This window comes from Eleutherodactylus coqui, chromosome 5, assembly GCF_035609145.1.
Source record: "Eleutherodactylus coqui strain aEleCoq1 chromosome 5, aEleCoq1.hap1, whole genome shotgun sequence".
In the NCBI taxonomy this organism is placed as follows: Eukaryota; Metazoa; Chordata; class Amphibia; order Anura; family Eleutherodactylidae; genus Eleutherodactylus; species Eleutherodactylus coqui.
In genome coordinates, this window is record NC_089841.1 from 13,635,147 (window position 1) to 13,652,888 (window position 17,742).

The following is a 17,742-nucleotide window of genomic DNA, read 5'->3' on the forward strand; positions in this document are numbered from 1 at the left end:
TCTCCTCAGTATATACACACGGAGGTAAGGTAGATTCTCCTCAGTATATACACACAGAGATGAGGTAGGTTCTTCTCAGTATATACACATAGAGGTGAGGTAGATTCTCCTCCATATATACACACAGAGGTGAGGTAGATTCTTCTCAGTCTACACACAGAGAGGTGAGGTAGATTCTCCTAAGTATATACACATAGGGGTGAGGTAGATTCTCCTCAGTATATACGCATAGAGGTGAGGTAGATTCACCTTGATATTTACACATAGAGGTGAGGTAGATTCTGCTCAGTATATAAACACAGAGGGGAGGTAATTTCTCCTCAGTATATAGACATAGAGGTGAGGTTGATTCTCCTCAGTATATACACATAGAGGTGACGTAGATTTTCCTCGGTATATACAGATAGAGGTGAGGTAGATTCTCCTCGGTATATACACATGGAGGTGAGGTAGATTCTCCTCAGTATATACACATAGAGGTGAGGTAGATTCTCCTCAGTATATACACATAGAGGTGAGGTAGATTCTCCTCAGTATATGCACAGAGAGGTGAGGTAGATTCTCCTCGGTATATACACAGAGAGGTGAGGTAGATTCTCCTCAGTATATACACATAGAGGGGAGGTAGATTCTCCTCAGTATATACACAGAGAGGTGAGGTAGATTCTGCTCAGTATATACACGCAGAGGGGAGGTAGATTCTCCTCAGTATATGCACAGAGAGGTGAGGTAGATTCTCCTCAGTATATACACAGAGAGGTGAGGTAGATTCTGCTCAGTATATACACGCAGAGGGGAGGTAGATTCTCCTCAGTATATAGACATAGAGGTGACGTAGATTTTCCTCGGTTTATACACATAGAGGTGAGGTAGATTATCCTCAGTATATACACACATAGGTGAGGTAGATTCTCCTCAGTATATACACACAGAGGTGAGGTAGATTCTCCTCAGTATATACACATAGAGGTGAGGTAGATTCTGCTCAGTATATACACAGAGAGGTGAGGTAGATTCTTCTTAGTATATACACATAGAGGTGAGGTAGATTCTCCTCGGTATATACATATAGAGGTGAGGTAGATTCTCCTCGGTATATACACATAGAGGGGAGGTAGATTCTCCTCGGTATATACACATAGAGGGGAGGTAGATTCACCTCGGTATATACACATAGAGGGAAGGTAGATTCTCCTCGGTATACACACAGAGAGGTGAGGTAGATTCTCCTCGGTATATACACAGAGAGGTGAGGTAGATTCTCCTCAGTATATACACATAGAGGGGAGGTAGATTCTCCTCGGTATATACACAGAGAGGTGAGGTGGATTCTCCTCAGTATATACACATAAAGGTGAGGTAGATTCTCCTCATTATATACACATAGAAGTGAGGTAGATTTTCCTCAGTATATACACACAGAGGTGAGGTAGATTCTCCTCATTATATACACATAGAGGTGAGGTAGATTTTCCTCACTATATACACATAGAGGTGAGGTAGATTCTCCTCAGTATATACACATAGAGGTGAGGTAGATTCTCCTCATTATATACACATAGAGGTGAGGTAGATTTTCCTCACTATATACACATAGAGGTGAGGTAGATTCTCCTCAGTATATACACATAGAAGTGAGGTAGATTCTCCTCATTATATACACACAGAGGTGAGGTAGATTCTCCTCATTATATACACACAGAGGTGAGGTAGATTTTCCTCACTATATACACATAGAGGTGAGGTAGATTCTCCTCAGTATATGCACACATAGAGGTGAGGTAGATTCTCCTCAGTATATGCACACATAGAGGTGAGGTAGATTCTCCTCAGTAGATACACATAGAGGTGAGGTAGATTCTCCTCAGTAGATACACATAGAGGTGAGGTAGATTCTCCTCAGTATATACACATAGAGGTGAGGTAGATTCTCCTCAGTATATACACATAGAGGTGAGGTAGATTCTCCTCAGTATATACACATAGAGGTGAGGTAGATTCTCCTCAGTATATACACATAGAGGTGAGGTAGATTCTCCTCAGTATATACACATAGAGGTGAGGTAGATTCTCTTCAGTATATACACATAGAGGGGAGGTAGATTCTCCTCAGTATATACACACGGAGGTAAGGTAGATTCTCCTCAGTATATACACACGGAGGTAAGGTAGATTCTCCTCAGTATATACACACAGAGATGAGGTAGGTTCTTCTCAGTATATACACATAGAGGTGAGGTAGATTCTCCTCCATATATACACACAGAGGTGAGGTAGATTCTTCTCAGTCTACACACAGAGAGGTGAGGTAGATTCTCCTAAGTATATACACATAGGGGTGAGGTAGATTCTCCTCAGTATATACGCATAGAGGTGAGGTAGATTCACCTTGATATTTACACATAGAGGTGAGGTAGATTCTGCTCAGTATATAAACACAGAGGGGAGGTAATTTCTCCTCAGTATATAGACATAGAGGTGAGGTTGATTCTCCTCAGTATATACACATAGAGGTGACGTAGATTTTCCTCGGTATATACAGATAGAGGTGAGGTAGATTCTCCTCGGTATATACACATGGAGGTGAGGTAGATTCTCCTCAGTATATACACATAGAGGTGAGGTAGATTCTCCTCAGTATATACACATAGAGGTGAGGTAGATTCTCCTCAGTATATGCACAGAGAGGTGAGGTAGATTCTCCTCGGTATATACACAGAGAGGTGAGGTAGATTCTCCTCAGTATATACACATAGAGGGGAGGTAGATTCTCCTCGGTATATACACAGAGAGGTGAGGTAGATTCTCCTCAGTATATACACATAAAGGTGAGGTAGATTCTCCTCATTATATACACATAGAAGTGAGGTAGATTTTCCTCAGTATATACACACAGAGGTGAGGTAGATTCTCCTCATTATATACACATAGAGGTGAGGTAGATTTTCCTCACTATATACACATAGAGGTGAGGTAGATTCTCCTCAGTATATACACATAGAGGTGAGGTAGATTCTCCTCATTATATACACATAGAGGTGAGGTAGATTTTCCTCACTATATACACATAGAGGTGAGGTAGATTCTCCTCAGTATATACACATAGAAGTGAGGTAGATTCTCCTCATTATATACACACAGAGGTGAGGTAGATTCTCCTCATTATATACACACAGAGGTGAGGTAGATTTTCCTCACTATATACACATAGAGGTGAGGTAGATTCTCCTCAGTATATGCACACATAGAGGTGAGGTAGATTCTCCTCAGTATATGCACACATAGAGGTGAGGTAGATTCTCCTCAGTAGATACACATAGAGGTGAGGTAGATTCTCCTCAGTAGATACACATAGAGGTGAGGTAGATTCTCCTCAGTATATACACATAGAGGTGAGGTAGATTCTCCTCAGTATATACACATAGAGGTGAGGTAGATTCTCCTCAGTATATACACATAGAGGTGAGGTAGATTCTCCTCAGTATATACACATAGAGGTGAGGTAGATTCTCCTCAGTATATACACATAGAGGTGAGGTAGATTCTCCTCAGTATATACACATAGAGGGGAGGTAGATTCTCCTCAGTATATACACAGAGAGGTGAGGTAGATTCTGCTCAGTATATACACGCAGAGGGGAGGTAGATTCTCCTCAGTATATGCACAGAGAGGTGAGGTAGATTCTCCTCAGTATATACACAGAGAGGTGAGGTAGATTCTGCTCAGTATATACACGCAGAGGGGAGGTAGATTCTCCTCAGTATATAGACATAGAGGTGACGTAGATTTTCCTCGGTTTATACACATAGAGGTGAGGTAGATTATCCTCAGTATATACACACATAGGTGAGGTAGATTCTCCTCAGTATATACACACAGAGGTGAGGTAGATTCTCCTCAGTATATACACATAGAGGTGAGGTAGATTCTGCTCAGTATATACACAGAGAGGTGAGGTAGATTCTTCTTAGTATATACACATAGAGGTGAGGTAGATTCTCCTCGGTATATACATATAGAGGTGAGGTAGATTCTCCTCGGTATATACACATAGAGGGGAGGTAGATTCTCCTCGGTATATACACATAGAGGGGAGGTAGATTCACCTCGGTATATACACATAGAGGGAAGGTAGATTCTCCTCGGTATACACACAGAGAGGTGAGGTAGATTCTCCTCGGTATATACACAGAGAGGTGAGGTAGATTCTCCTCAGTATATACACATAGAGGGGAGGTAGATTCTCCTCGGTATATACACAGAGAGGTGAGGTGGATTCTCCTCAGTATATACACATAAAGGTGAGGTAGATTCTCCTCATTATATACACATAGAAGTGAGGTAGATTTTCCTCAGTATATACACACAGAGGTGAGGTAGATTCTCCTCATTATATACACATAGAGGTGAGGTAGATTTTCCTCACTATATACACATAGAGGTGAGGTAGATTCTCCTCAGTATATACACATAGAGGTGAGGTAGATTCTCCTCATTATATACACATAGAGGTGAGGTAGATTTTCCTCACTATATACACATAGAGGTGAGGTAGATTCTCCTCAGTATATACACATAGAAGTGAGGTAGATTCTCCTCATTATATACACACAGAGGTGAGGTAGATTCTCCTCATTATATACACACAGAGGTGAGGTAGATTTTCCTCACTATATACACATAGAGGTGAGGTAGATTCTCCTCAGTATATGCACACATAGAGGTGAGGTAGATTCTCCTCAGTATATGCACACATAGAGGTGAGGTAGATTCTCCTCAGTAGATACACATAGAGGTGAGGTAGATTCTCCTCAGTAGATACACATAGAGGTGAGGTAGATTCTCCTCAGTATATACACATAGAGGTGAGGTAGATTCTCCTCAGTATATACACATAGAGGTGAGGTAGATTCTCCTCAGTATATACACATAGAGGTGAGGTAGATTCTCCTCAGTATATACACATAGAGGTGAGGTAGATTCTCCTCAGTATATACACATAGAGGTGAGGTAGATTCTCTTCAGTATATACACATAGAGGGGAGGTAGATTCTCCTCAGTATATACACACGGAGGTAAGGTAGATTCTCCTCAGTATATACACACGGAGGTAAGGTAGATTCTCCTCAGTATATACACACAGAGATGAGGTAGGTTCTTCTCAGTATATACACATAGAGGTGAGGTAGATTCTCCTCCATATATACACACAGAGGTGAGGTAGATTCTTCTCAGTCTACACACAGAGAGGTGAGGTAGATTCTCCTAAGTATATACACATAGGGGTGAGGTAGATTCTCCTCAGTATATACGCATAGAGGTGAGGTAGATTCACCTTGATATTTACACATAGAGGTGAGGTAGATTCTGCTCAGTATATAAACACAGAGGGGAGGTAATTTCTCCTCAGTATATAGACATAGAGGTGAGGTTGATTCTCCTCAGTATATACACATAGAGGTGACGTAGATTTTCCTCGGTATATACAGATAGAGGTGAGGTAGATTCTCCTCGGTATATACACATGGAGGTGAGGTAGATTCTCCTCAGTATATACACATAGAGGTGAGGTAGATTCTCCTCAGTATATACACATAGAGGTGAGGTAGATTCTCCTCAGTATATGCACAGAGAGGTGAGGTAGATTCTCCTCGGTATATACACAGAGAGGTGAGGTAGATTCTCCTCAGTATATACACATAGAGGGGAGGTAGATTCTCCTCGGTATATACACAGAGAGGTGAGGTAGATTCTCCTCAGTATATACACATAAAGGTGAGGTAGATTCTCCTCATTATATACACATAGAAGTGAGGTAGATTTTCCTCAGTATATACACACAGAGGTGAGGTAGATTCTCCTCATTATATACACATAGAGGTGAGGTAGATTTTCCTCACTATATACACATAGAGGTGAGGTAGATTCTCCTCAGTATATACACATAGAGGTGAGGTAGATTCTCCTCAGTATATGCACAGAGAGGTGAGGTAGATTCTCCTCGGTATATACACAGAGAGGTGAGGTAGATTCTCCTCAGTATATACACATAGAGGGGAGGTAGATTCTCCTCAGTATATACACAGAGAGGTGAGGTAGATTCTGCTCAGTATATACACGCAGAGGGGAGGTAGATTCTCCTCAGTATATGCACAGAGAGGTGAGGTAGATTCTCCTCAGTATATACACAGAGAGGTGAGGTAGATTCTGCTCAGTATATACACGCAGAGGGGAGGTAGATTCTCCTCAGTATATAGACATAGAGGTGACGTAGATTTTCCTCGGTTTATACACATAGAGGTGAGGTAGATTATCCTCAGTATATACACACATAGGTGAGGTAGATTCTCCTCAGTATATACACACAGAGGTGAGGTAGATTCTCCTCAGTATATACACATAGAGGTGAGGTAGATTCTGCTCAGTATATACACAGAGAGGTGAGGTAGATTCTTCTTAGTATATACACATAGAGGTGAGGTAGATTCTCCTCGGTATATACATATAGAGGTGAGGTAGATTCTCCTCGGTATATACACATAGAGGGGAGGTAGATTCTCCTCGGTATATACACATAGAGGGGAGGTAGATTCACCTCGGTATATACACATAGAGGGAAGGTAGATTCTCCTCGGTATACACACAGAGAGGTGAGGTAGATTCTCCTCGGTATATACACAGAGAGGTGAGGTAGATTCTCCTCAGTATATACACATAGAGGGGAGGTAGATTCTCCTCGGTATATACACAGAGAGGTGAGGTGGATTCTCCTCAGTATATACACATAAAGGTGAGGTAGATTCTCCTCATTATATACACATAGAAGTGAGGTAGATTTTCCTCAGTATATACACACAGAGGTGAGGTAGATTCTCCTCATTATATACACATAGAGGTGAGGTAGATTTTCCTCACTATATACACATAGAGGTGAGGTAGATTCTCCTCAGTATATACACATAGAGGTGAGGTAGATTCTCCTCATTATATACACATAGAGGTGAGGTAGATTTTCCTCACTATATACACATAGAGGTGAGGTAGATTCTCCTCAGTATATACACATAGAAGTGAGGTAGATTCTCCTCATTATATACACACAGAGGTGAGGTAGATTCTCCTCATTATATACACACAGAGGTGAGGTAGATTTTCCTCACTATATACACATAGAGGTGAGGTAGATTCTCCTCAGTATATGCACACATAGAGGTGAGGTAGATTCTCCTCAGTATATGCACACATAGAGGTGAGGTAGATTCTCCTCAGTAGATACACATAGAGGTGAGGTAGATTCTCCTCAGTAGATACACATAGAGGTGAGGTAGATTCTCCTCAGTATATACACATAGAGGTGAGGTAGATTCTCCTCAGTATATACACATAGAGGTGAGGTAGATTCTCCTCAGTATATACACATAGAGGTGAGGTAGATTCTCCTCAGTATATACACATAGAGGTGAGGTAGATTCTCCTCAGTATATACACATAGAGGTGAGGTAGATTCTCTTCAGTATATACACATAGAGGGGAGGTAGATTCTCCTCAGTATATACACACGGAGGTAAGGTAGATTCTCCTCAGTATATACACACGGAGGTAAGGTAGATTCTCCTCAGTATATACACACAGAGATGAGGTAGGTTCTTCTCAGTATATACACATAGAGGTGAGGTAGATTCTCCTCCATATATACACACAGAGGTGAGGTAGATTCTTCTCAGTCTACACACAGAGAGGTGAGGTAGATTCTCCTAAGTATATACACATAGGGGTGAGGTAGATTCTCCTCAGTATATACGCATAGAGGTGAGGTAGATTCACCTTGATATTTACACATAGAGGTGAGGTAGATTCTGCTCAGTATATAAACACAGAGGGGAGGTAATTTCTCCTCAGTATATAGACATAGAGGTGAGGTTGATTCTCCTCAGTATATACACATAGAGGTGACGTAGATTTTCCTCGGTATATACAGATAGAGGTGAGGTAGATTCTCCTCGGTATATACACATGGAGGTGAGGTAGATTCTCCTCAGTATATACACATAGAGGTGAGGTAGATTCTCCTCAGTATATACACATAGAGGTGAGGTAGATTCTCCTCAGTATATGCACAGAGAGGTGAGGTAGATTCTCCTCGGTATATACACAGAGAGGTGAGGTAGATTCTCCTCAGTATATACACATAGAGGGGAGGTAGATTCTCCTCGGTATATACACAGAGAGGTGAGGTAGATTCTCCTCAGTATATACACATAAAGGTGAGGTAGATTCTCCTCATTATATACACATAGAAGTGAGGTAGATTTTCCTCAGTATATACACACAGAGGTGAGGTAGATTCTCCTCATTATATACACATAGAGGTGAGGTAGATTTTCCTCACTATATACACATAGAGGTGAGGTAGATTCTCCTCAGTATATACACATAGAGGTGAGGTAGATTCTCCTCATTATATACACATAGAGGTGAGGTAGATTTTCCTCACTATATACACATAGAGGTGAGGTAGATTCTCCTCAGTATATACACATAGAAGTGAGGTAGATTCTCCTCATTATATACACACAGAGGTGAGGTAGATTCTCCTCATTATATACACACAGAGGTGAGGTAGATTTTCCTCACTATATACACATAGAGGTGAGGTAGATTCTCCTCAGTATATGCACACATAGAGGTGAGGTAGATTCTCCTCAGTATATGCACACATAGAGGTGAGGTAGATTCTCCTCAGTAGATACACATAGAGGTGAGGTAGATTCTCCTCAGTAGATACACATAGAGGTGAGGTAGATTCTCCTCAGTATATACACATAGAGGTGAGGTAGATTCTCCTCAGTATATACACATAGAGGTGAGGTAGATTCTCCTCAGTATATACACATAGAGGTGAGGTAGATTCTCCTCAGTATATACACATAGAGGTGAGGTAGATTCTCCTCAGTATATACACATAGAGGTGAGGTAGATTCTCCTCAGTATATACACATAGAGGGGAGGTAGATTCTCCTCAGTATATACACAGAGAGGTGAGGTAGATTCTGCTCAGTATATACACGCAGAGGGGAGGTAGATTCTCCTCAGTATATGCACAGAGAGGTGAGGTAGATTCTCCTCAGTATATACACAGAGAGGTGAGGTAGATTCTGCTCAGTATATACACGCAGAGGGGAGGTAGATTCTCCTCAGTATATAGACATAGAGGTGACGTAGATTTTCCTCGGTTTATACACATAGAGGTGAGGTAGATTATCCTCAGTATATACACACATAGGTGAGGTAGATTCTCCTCAGTATATACACACAGAGGTGAGGTAGATTCTCCTCAGTATATACACATAGAGGTGAGGTAGATTCTGCTCAGTATATACACAGAGAGGTGAGGTAGATTCTTCTTAGTATATACACATAGAGGTGAGGTAGATTCTCCTCGGTATATACATATAGAGGTGAGGTAGATTCTCCTCGGTATATACACATAGAGGGGAGGTAGATTCTCCTCGGTATATACACATAGAGGGGAGGTAGATTCACCTCGGTATATACACATAGAGGGAAGGTAGATTCTCCTCGGTATACACACAGAGAGGTGAGGTAGATTCTCCTCGGTATATACACAGAGAGGTGAGGTAGATTCTCCTCAGTATATACACATAGAGGGGAGGTAGATTCTCCTCGGTATATACACAGAGAGGTGAGGTGGATTCTCCTCAGTATATACACATAAAGGTGAGGTAGATTCTCCTCATTATATACACATAGAAGTGAGGTAGATTTTCCTCAGTATATACACACAGAGGTGAGGTAGATTCTCCTCATTATATACACATAGAGGTGAGGTAGATTTTCCTCACTATATACACATAGAGGTGAGGTAGATTCTCCTCAGTATATACACATAGAGGTGAGGTAGATTCTCCTCATTATATACACATAGAGGTGAGGTAGATTTTCCTCACTATATACACATAGAGGTGAGGTAGATTCTCCTCAGTATATACACATAGAAGTGAGGTAGATTCTCCTCATTATATACACACAGAGGTGAGGTAGATTCTCCTCATTATATACACACAGAGGTGAGGTAGATTTTCCTCACTATATACACATAGAGGTGAGGTAGATTCTCCTCAGTATATGCACACATAGAGGTGAGGTAGATTCTCCTCAGTATATGCACACATAGAGGTGAGGTAGATTCTCCTCAGTAGATACACATAGAGGTGAGGTAGATTCTCCTCAGTAGATACACATAGAGGTGAGGTAGATTCTCCTCAGTATATACACATAGAGGTGAGGTAGATTCTCCTCAGTATATACACATAGAGGTGAGGTAGATTCTCCTCAGTATATACACATAGAGGTGAGGTAGATTCTCCTCAGTATATACACATAGAGGTGAGGTAGATTCTCCTCAGTATATACACATAGAGGTGAGGTAGATTCTCTTCAGTATATACACATAGAGGGGAGGTAGATTCTCCTCAGTATATACACACGGAGGTAAGGTAGATTCTCCTCAGTATATACACACGGAGGTAAGGTAGATTCTCCTCAGTATATACACACAGAGATGAGGTAGGTTCTTCTCAGTATATACACATAGAGGTGAGGTAGATTCTCCTCCATATATACACACAGAGGTGAGGTAGATTCTTCTCAGTCTACACACAGAGAGGTGAGGTAGATTCTCCTAAGTATATACACATAGGGGTGAGGTAGATTCTCCTCAGTATATACGCATAGAGGTGAGGTAGATTCACCTTGATATTTACACATAGAGGTGAGGTAGATTCTGCTCAGTATATAAACACAGAGGGGAGGTAATTTCTCCTCAGTATATAGACATAGAGGTGAGGTTGATTCTCCTCAGTATATACACATAGAGGTGACGTAGATTTTCCTCGGTATATACAGATAGAGGTGAGGTAGATTCTCCTCGGTATATACACATGGAGGTGAGGTAGATTCTCCTCAGTATATACACATAGAGGTGAGGTAGATTCTCCTCAGTATATACACATAGAGGTGAGGTAGATTCTCCTCAGTATATGCACAGAGAGGTGAGGTAGATTCTCCTCGGTATATACACAGAGAGGTGAGGTAGATTCTCCTCAGTATATACACATAGAGGGGAGGTAGATTCTCCTCGGTATATACACAGAGAGGTGAGGTAGATTCTCCTCAGTATATACACATAAAGGTGAGGTAGATTCTCCTCATTATATACACATAGAAGTGAGGTAGATTTTCCTCAGTATATACACACAGAGGTGAGGTAGATTCTCCTCATTATATACACATAGAGGTGAGGTAGATTTTCCTCACTATATACACATAGAGGTGAGGTAGATTCTCCTCAGTATATACACATAGAGGTGAGGTAGATTCTCCTCAGTATATGCACAGAGAGGTGAGGTAGATTCTCCTCGGTATATACACAGAGAGGTGAGGTAGATTCTCCTCAGTATATACACATAGAGGGGAGGTAGATTCTCCTCAGTATATACACAGAGAGGTGAGGTAGATTCTGCTCAGTATATACACGCAGAGGGGAGGTAGATTCTCCTCAGTATATGCACAGAGAGGTGAGGTAGATTCTCCTCAGTATATACACAGAGAGGTGAGGTAGATTCTGCTCAGTATATACACGCAGAGGGGAGGTAGATTCTCCTCAGTATATAGACATAGAGGTGACGTAGATTTTCCTCGGTTTATACACATAGAGGTGAGGTAGATTATCCTCAGTATATACACACATAGGTGAGGTAGATTCTCCTCAGTATATACACACAGAGGTGAGGTAGATTCTCCTCAGTATATACACATAGAGGTGAGGTAGATTCTGCTCAGTATATACACAGAGAGGTGAGGTAGATTCTTCTTAGTATATACACATAGAGGTGAGGTAGATTCTCCTCGGTATATACATATAGAGGTGAGGTAGATTCTCCTCGGTATATACACATAGAGGGGAGGTAGATTCTCCTCGGTATATACACATAGAGGGGAGGTAGATTCACCTCGGTATATACACATAGAGGGAAGGTAGATTCTCCTCGGTATACACACAGAGAGGTGAGGTAGATTCTCCTCGGTATATACACAGAGAGGTGAGGTAGATTCTCCTCAGTATATACACATAGAGGGGAGGTAGATTCTCCTCGGTATATACACAGAGAGGTGAGGTGGATTCTCCTCAGTATATACACATAAAGGTGAGGTAGATTCTCCTCATTATATACACATAGAAGTGAGGTAGATTTTCCTCAGTATATACACACAGAGGTGAGGTAGATTCTCCTCATTATATACACATAGAGGTGAGGTAGATTTTCCTCACTATATACACATAGAGGTGAGGTAGATTCTCCTCAGTATATACACATAGAGGTGAGGTAGATTCTCCTCATTATATACACATAGAGGTGAGGTAGATTTTCCTCACTATATACACATAGAGGTGAGGTAGATTCTCCTCAGTATATACACATAGAAGTGAGGTAGATTCTCCTCATTATATACACACAGAGGTGAGGTAGATTCTCCTCATTATATACACACAGAGGTGAGGTAGATTTTCCTCACTATATACACATAGAGGTGAGGTAGATTCTCCTCAGTATATGCACACATAGAGGTGAGGTAGATTCTCCTCAGTATATGCACACATAGAGGTGAGGTAGATTCTCCTCAGTAGATACACATAGAGGTGAGGTAGATTCTCCTCAGTAGATACACATAGAGGTGAGGTAGATTCTCCTCAGTATATACACATAGAGGTGAGGTAGATTCTCCTCAGTATATACACATAGAGGTGAGGTAGATTCTCCTCAGTATATACACATAGAGGTGAGGTAGATTCTCCTCAGTATATACACATAGAGGTGAGGTAGATTCTCCTCAGTATATACACATAGAGGTGAGGTAGATTCTCTTCAGTATATACACATAGAGGGGAGGTAGATTCTCCTCAGTATATACACACGGAGGTAAGGTAGATTCTCCTCAGTATATACACACGGAGGTAAGGTAGATTCTCCTCAGTATATACACACAGAGATGAGGTAGGTTCTTCTCAGTATATACACATAGAGGTGAGGTAGATTCTCCTCCATATATACACACAGAGGTGAGGTAGATTCTTCTCAGTCTACACACAGAGAGGTGAGGTAGATTCTCCTAAGTATATACACATAGGGGTGAGGTAGATTCTCCTCAGTATATACGCATAGAGGTGAGGTAGATTCACCTTGATATTTACACATAGAGGTGAGGTAGATTCTGCTCAGTATATAAACACAGAGGGGAGGTAATTTCTCCTCAGTATATAGACATAGAGGTGAGGTTGATTCTCCTCAGTATATACACATAGAGGTGACGTAGATTTTCCTCGGTATATACAGATAGAGGTGAGGTAGATTCTCCTCGGTATATACACATGGAGGTGAGGTAGATTCTCCTCAGTATATACACATAGAGGTGAGGTAGATTCTCCTCAGTATATACACATAGAGGTGAGGTAGATTCTCCTCAGTATATGCACAGAGAGGTGAGGTAGATTCTCCTCGGTATATACACAGAGAGGTGAGGTAGATTCTCCTCAGTATATACACATAGAGGGGAGGTAGATTCTCCTCGGTATATACACAGAGAGGTGAGGTAGATTCTCCTCAGTATATACACATAAAGGTGAGGTAGATTCTCCTCATTATATACACATAGAAGTGAGGTAGATTTTCCTCAGTATATACACACAGAGGTGAGGTAGATTCTCCTCATTATATACACATAGAGGTGAGGTAGATTTTCCTCACTATATACACATAGAGGTGAGGTAGATTCTCCTCAGTATATACACATAGAGGTGAGGTAGATTCTCCTCATTATATACACATAGAGGTGAGGTAGATTTTCCTCACTATATACACATAGAGGTGAGGTAGATTCTCCTCAGTATATACACATAGAAGTGAGGTAGATTCTCCTCATTATATACACACAGAGGTGAGGTAGATTCTCCTCATTATATACACACAGAGGTGAGGTAGATTTTCCTCACTATATACACATAGAGGTGAGGTAGATTCTCCTCAGTATATGCACACATAGAGGTGAGGTAGATTCTCCTCAGTATATGCACACATAGAGGTGAGGTAGATTCTCCTCAGTAGATACACATAGAGGTGAGGTAGATTCTCCTCAGTAGATACACATAGAGGTGAGGTAGATTCTCCTCAGTATATACACATAGAGGTGAGGTAGATTCTCCTCAGTATATACACATAGAGGTGAGGTAGATTCTCCTCAGTATATACACATAGAGGTGAGGTAGATTCTCCTCAGTATATACACATAGAGGTGAGGTAGATTCTCCTCAGTATATACACATAGAGGTGAGGTAGATTCTCTTCAGTATATACACATAGAGGGGAGGTAGATTCTCCTCAGTATATACACACGGAGGTAAGGTAGATTCTCCTCAGTATATACACACGGAGGTAAGGTAGATTCTCCTCAGTATATACACACAGAGATGAGGTAGGTTCTTCTCAGTATATACACATAGAGGTGAGGTAGATTCTCCTCCATATATACACACAGAGGTGAGGTAGATTCTTCTCAGTCTACACACAGAGAGGTGAGGTAGATTCTCCTAAGTATATACACATAGGGGTGAGGTAGATTCTCCTCAGTATATACGCATAGAGGTGAGGTAGATTCACCTTGATATTTACACATAGAGGTGAGGTAGATTCTGCTCAGTATATAAACACAGAGGGGAGGTAATTTCTCCTCAGTATATAGACATAGAGGTGAGGTTGATTCTCCTCAGTATATACACATAGAGGTGACGTAGATTTTCCTCGGTATATACAGATAGAGGTGAGGTAGATTCTCCTCGGTATATACACATGGAGGTGAGGTAGATTCTCCTCAGTATATACACATAGAGGTGAGGTAGATTCTCCTCAGTATATACACATAGAGGTGAGGTAGATTCTCCTCAGTATATGCACAGAGAGGTGAGGTAGATTCTCCTCAGTATATACACGCAGAGGGGAGGTAGATTCTCCTCATTATATAGACATAGAGGTGACGTAGATTTTCCTCGGTATATACACATAGAGGTGAGGTAGATTATCCTCAGTATATACACACATAGGTGAGGTAGATTCTCCTCAGTATATACACAGAGAGGTGAGGTAGATTCTCCTCAGTATATACACATAGAGGTGAGGTAGATTCTGCTCAGTATATACACATAGAGGTGAGGTAGATTCTTCTTAGTATATACACATAGAGGTGAGGTAGATTCTCCTCGGTATATACATATAGAGGTGAGGTAGATTCTCCTCGGTATATACATATAGAGGTGAGGTAGATTCTCCTCGGTATATACACATAGAGGGGAGGTAGATTCTCCTCGGTATATACACATAGAGGGGAGGTAGATTCACCTCGGTATATACACATAGAGGGGGGGTAGATTCTCCTCGGTATATACACAGAGAGGTGAGGTAGATTCTCCTCAGTATATACACATAGAGGGGAGGTAGATTCTCCTCGGTATATACACAGAGAGGTGAGGTAGATTCTCCTCAGTATATACACATAGAGGGGAGGTAGATTCTCCTCGGTATATACACAGAGAGGTGAGGTAGATTCTCCTCAGTATATACACATAAAGGTGAGGTAGATTCTCCTCATTATATACACATAGAAGTGAGGTAGATTTTCCTCAGTATATACACACAGAGGTGAGGTAGGTTCTCCTCCATATATACACACAGAGGTGAGGTAGGTTCTTCTCAGTATATACACATAGAGGTGAGGTAGATTCTCCTCCATATATACACACAGAGGTGAGGTAGGTTCTGCTCAGTATATACTCATGGAGGTGAGGTAGATTCTCCTCAGTATATACACACAGAGGTGAGGTAGATTCTCCTCAGTATATACACATAGAGGGGAGGTAGATTCTCCTCAGTATATACACATAGAGGGGAGGTAGATTCTCCTCAGTATATACACATAGAGGTGAGGTAGATTCCCCTCAGTATATACACATAGAGGTGAGGTAGATTCTCCTCAGTATATACACATAGAGGGGAGGTAGATTCTTCTCAGTATATACACATAGAGGTGAGGTAGATTCTCCTCAGTATATACACACAGAGGTGAGGTAGAGTCTCCTCAGTATACACATAGAGGTGAGGCAGATTCTCCTCAGTATATACACACAGAGGTGAGGTAGATTCTCCTCGGTATATACACATAGAGGGGAGGTAGATTCTTCTCAGTATATACACATAGAGGTGAGGTAGATTCTCCTCAGTATATACACACAGAGGTGAGGTAGATTCTCCTCAGTATACACATAGAGGTGAGGCAGATTCTCCTCAGTATATACACATAGAGGTGAGGTAGATTCTCCTCAGTATATACACAGAGGTGAGGTAGATTCTCCTCAGTATATACACAGAGTTGAGGTAGATTCTCCTCGGTATATACACATAGAGGTGAGGTAGATTCTCCTCAGTATATACACACAGAGGTGAGGTAGATTCTCCCCAGTATATACACATAGAGGTGAGGTAGATTCTCCTCAGTATATACACACAGAGGTGAGGTAGATTCTCCCCAGTATATACACATAGAGGTGAGGTAGATTCTTCTCAGTGTATACACATAGAAGTGAGGTAGATTCTCCTCAGTATATACACACAGAGGTGAGGTAGATTCTCCTCAGTATATACCTATGACGGTGAGGTAGATTCTCCTCAGTATATACACATAGAGGTGAGTTAGATTACATTACATAGGGGTGCACTTACTTTTCTACTTGGCATTGAATATTGGAAATGTGACCCCGTTACTTTTCCTATTTAGAACCTGAAGAATGAGTGGGAGTCTGTGTAGTGGCCGCTGCTCGTAATTGTAGGCTAGGGTCTAAATGGGAGCTGAGATAAGGGGGCACATATACCTCCACTGACAGAGCATGGTAGCAGCCTCTAAAGGACCTTTGATGATGTCACTGTCATGTGATCACCGGTGTGGGAGGAGTCAGGGATCACACGACAGGGGGTGGACCCTGTACGCAGGACTCTGCTGTGCTGTAGCGATGGCCATTCTGGCTCTTTTTGGTGACCGGGATTATTTCGGACCCTTTACAGGGGAGGGAATTAGTCCGTTTATACATTTCTGCCTCACAATTTTTGTCCCTTGAATTCCGCACCTGGTAACCCTTTCCAATCCACTGTCTGATGTCATTGGAGCGAAAGTGGAGATACGCCCCCACCCACCCGCATGCACAATCTTTAAACATGCATATTGCAAAATTACTCAGCCTGGAGATGCTGCCATACAGGCTAGTCAAAACGGAGGCTTTCCAAAACATGATGGCGGTACTCGGTCCCCAGTCACCACAATTTTTTCCGGTGCGCTGTCCCAGCCCTACACCAGCATGTCTCACAGAACATAAACCGTGCCCTCACCAATGCGGTTACTGGGAAGGTCCACTTAACGACGGACACGTGGACAAGTGCTGGTGGGCAGGGACACTACATCTCCCTGATGGCACATTGGGTGAACTTGGTGGAGGCTGGGACAGAGTCAGACCCTGGGCCCGCTCACGTGCTACCCACACTGCGGATAGCAGGTCCTACCTCGGTGATTGTTTCTCTAGCGTATTATGCCACCTCCTCCAAACCCCCCTCCTCCGCCACCTC

At 41.8% G+C, this 17,742-nt stretch overlaps 1 protein-coding gene across 1 annotated transcript in view; it reads right to left on the bottom strand.

Annotated features, from left to right (window-relative positions):
• LOC136629073 (zinc finger protein 665-like) overlaps nucleotides 1-17,019 on the bottom strand; it is an 82,054-nt gene extending 65,035 nt beyond the window's left edge. Inside the window, exon 1 of the mRNA XM_066605196.1 lies at nucleotides 16,849-17,019. The gene's annotated coding sequence lies outside the window, so the exon portion shown is untranslated. The remainder of the gene's footprint in view (nucleotides 1-16,848) is intronic.
• Between the last annotated feature and the right edge of the window lie 723 nt (nucleotides 17,020-17,742).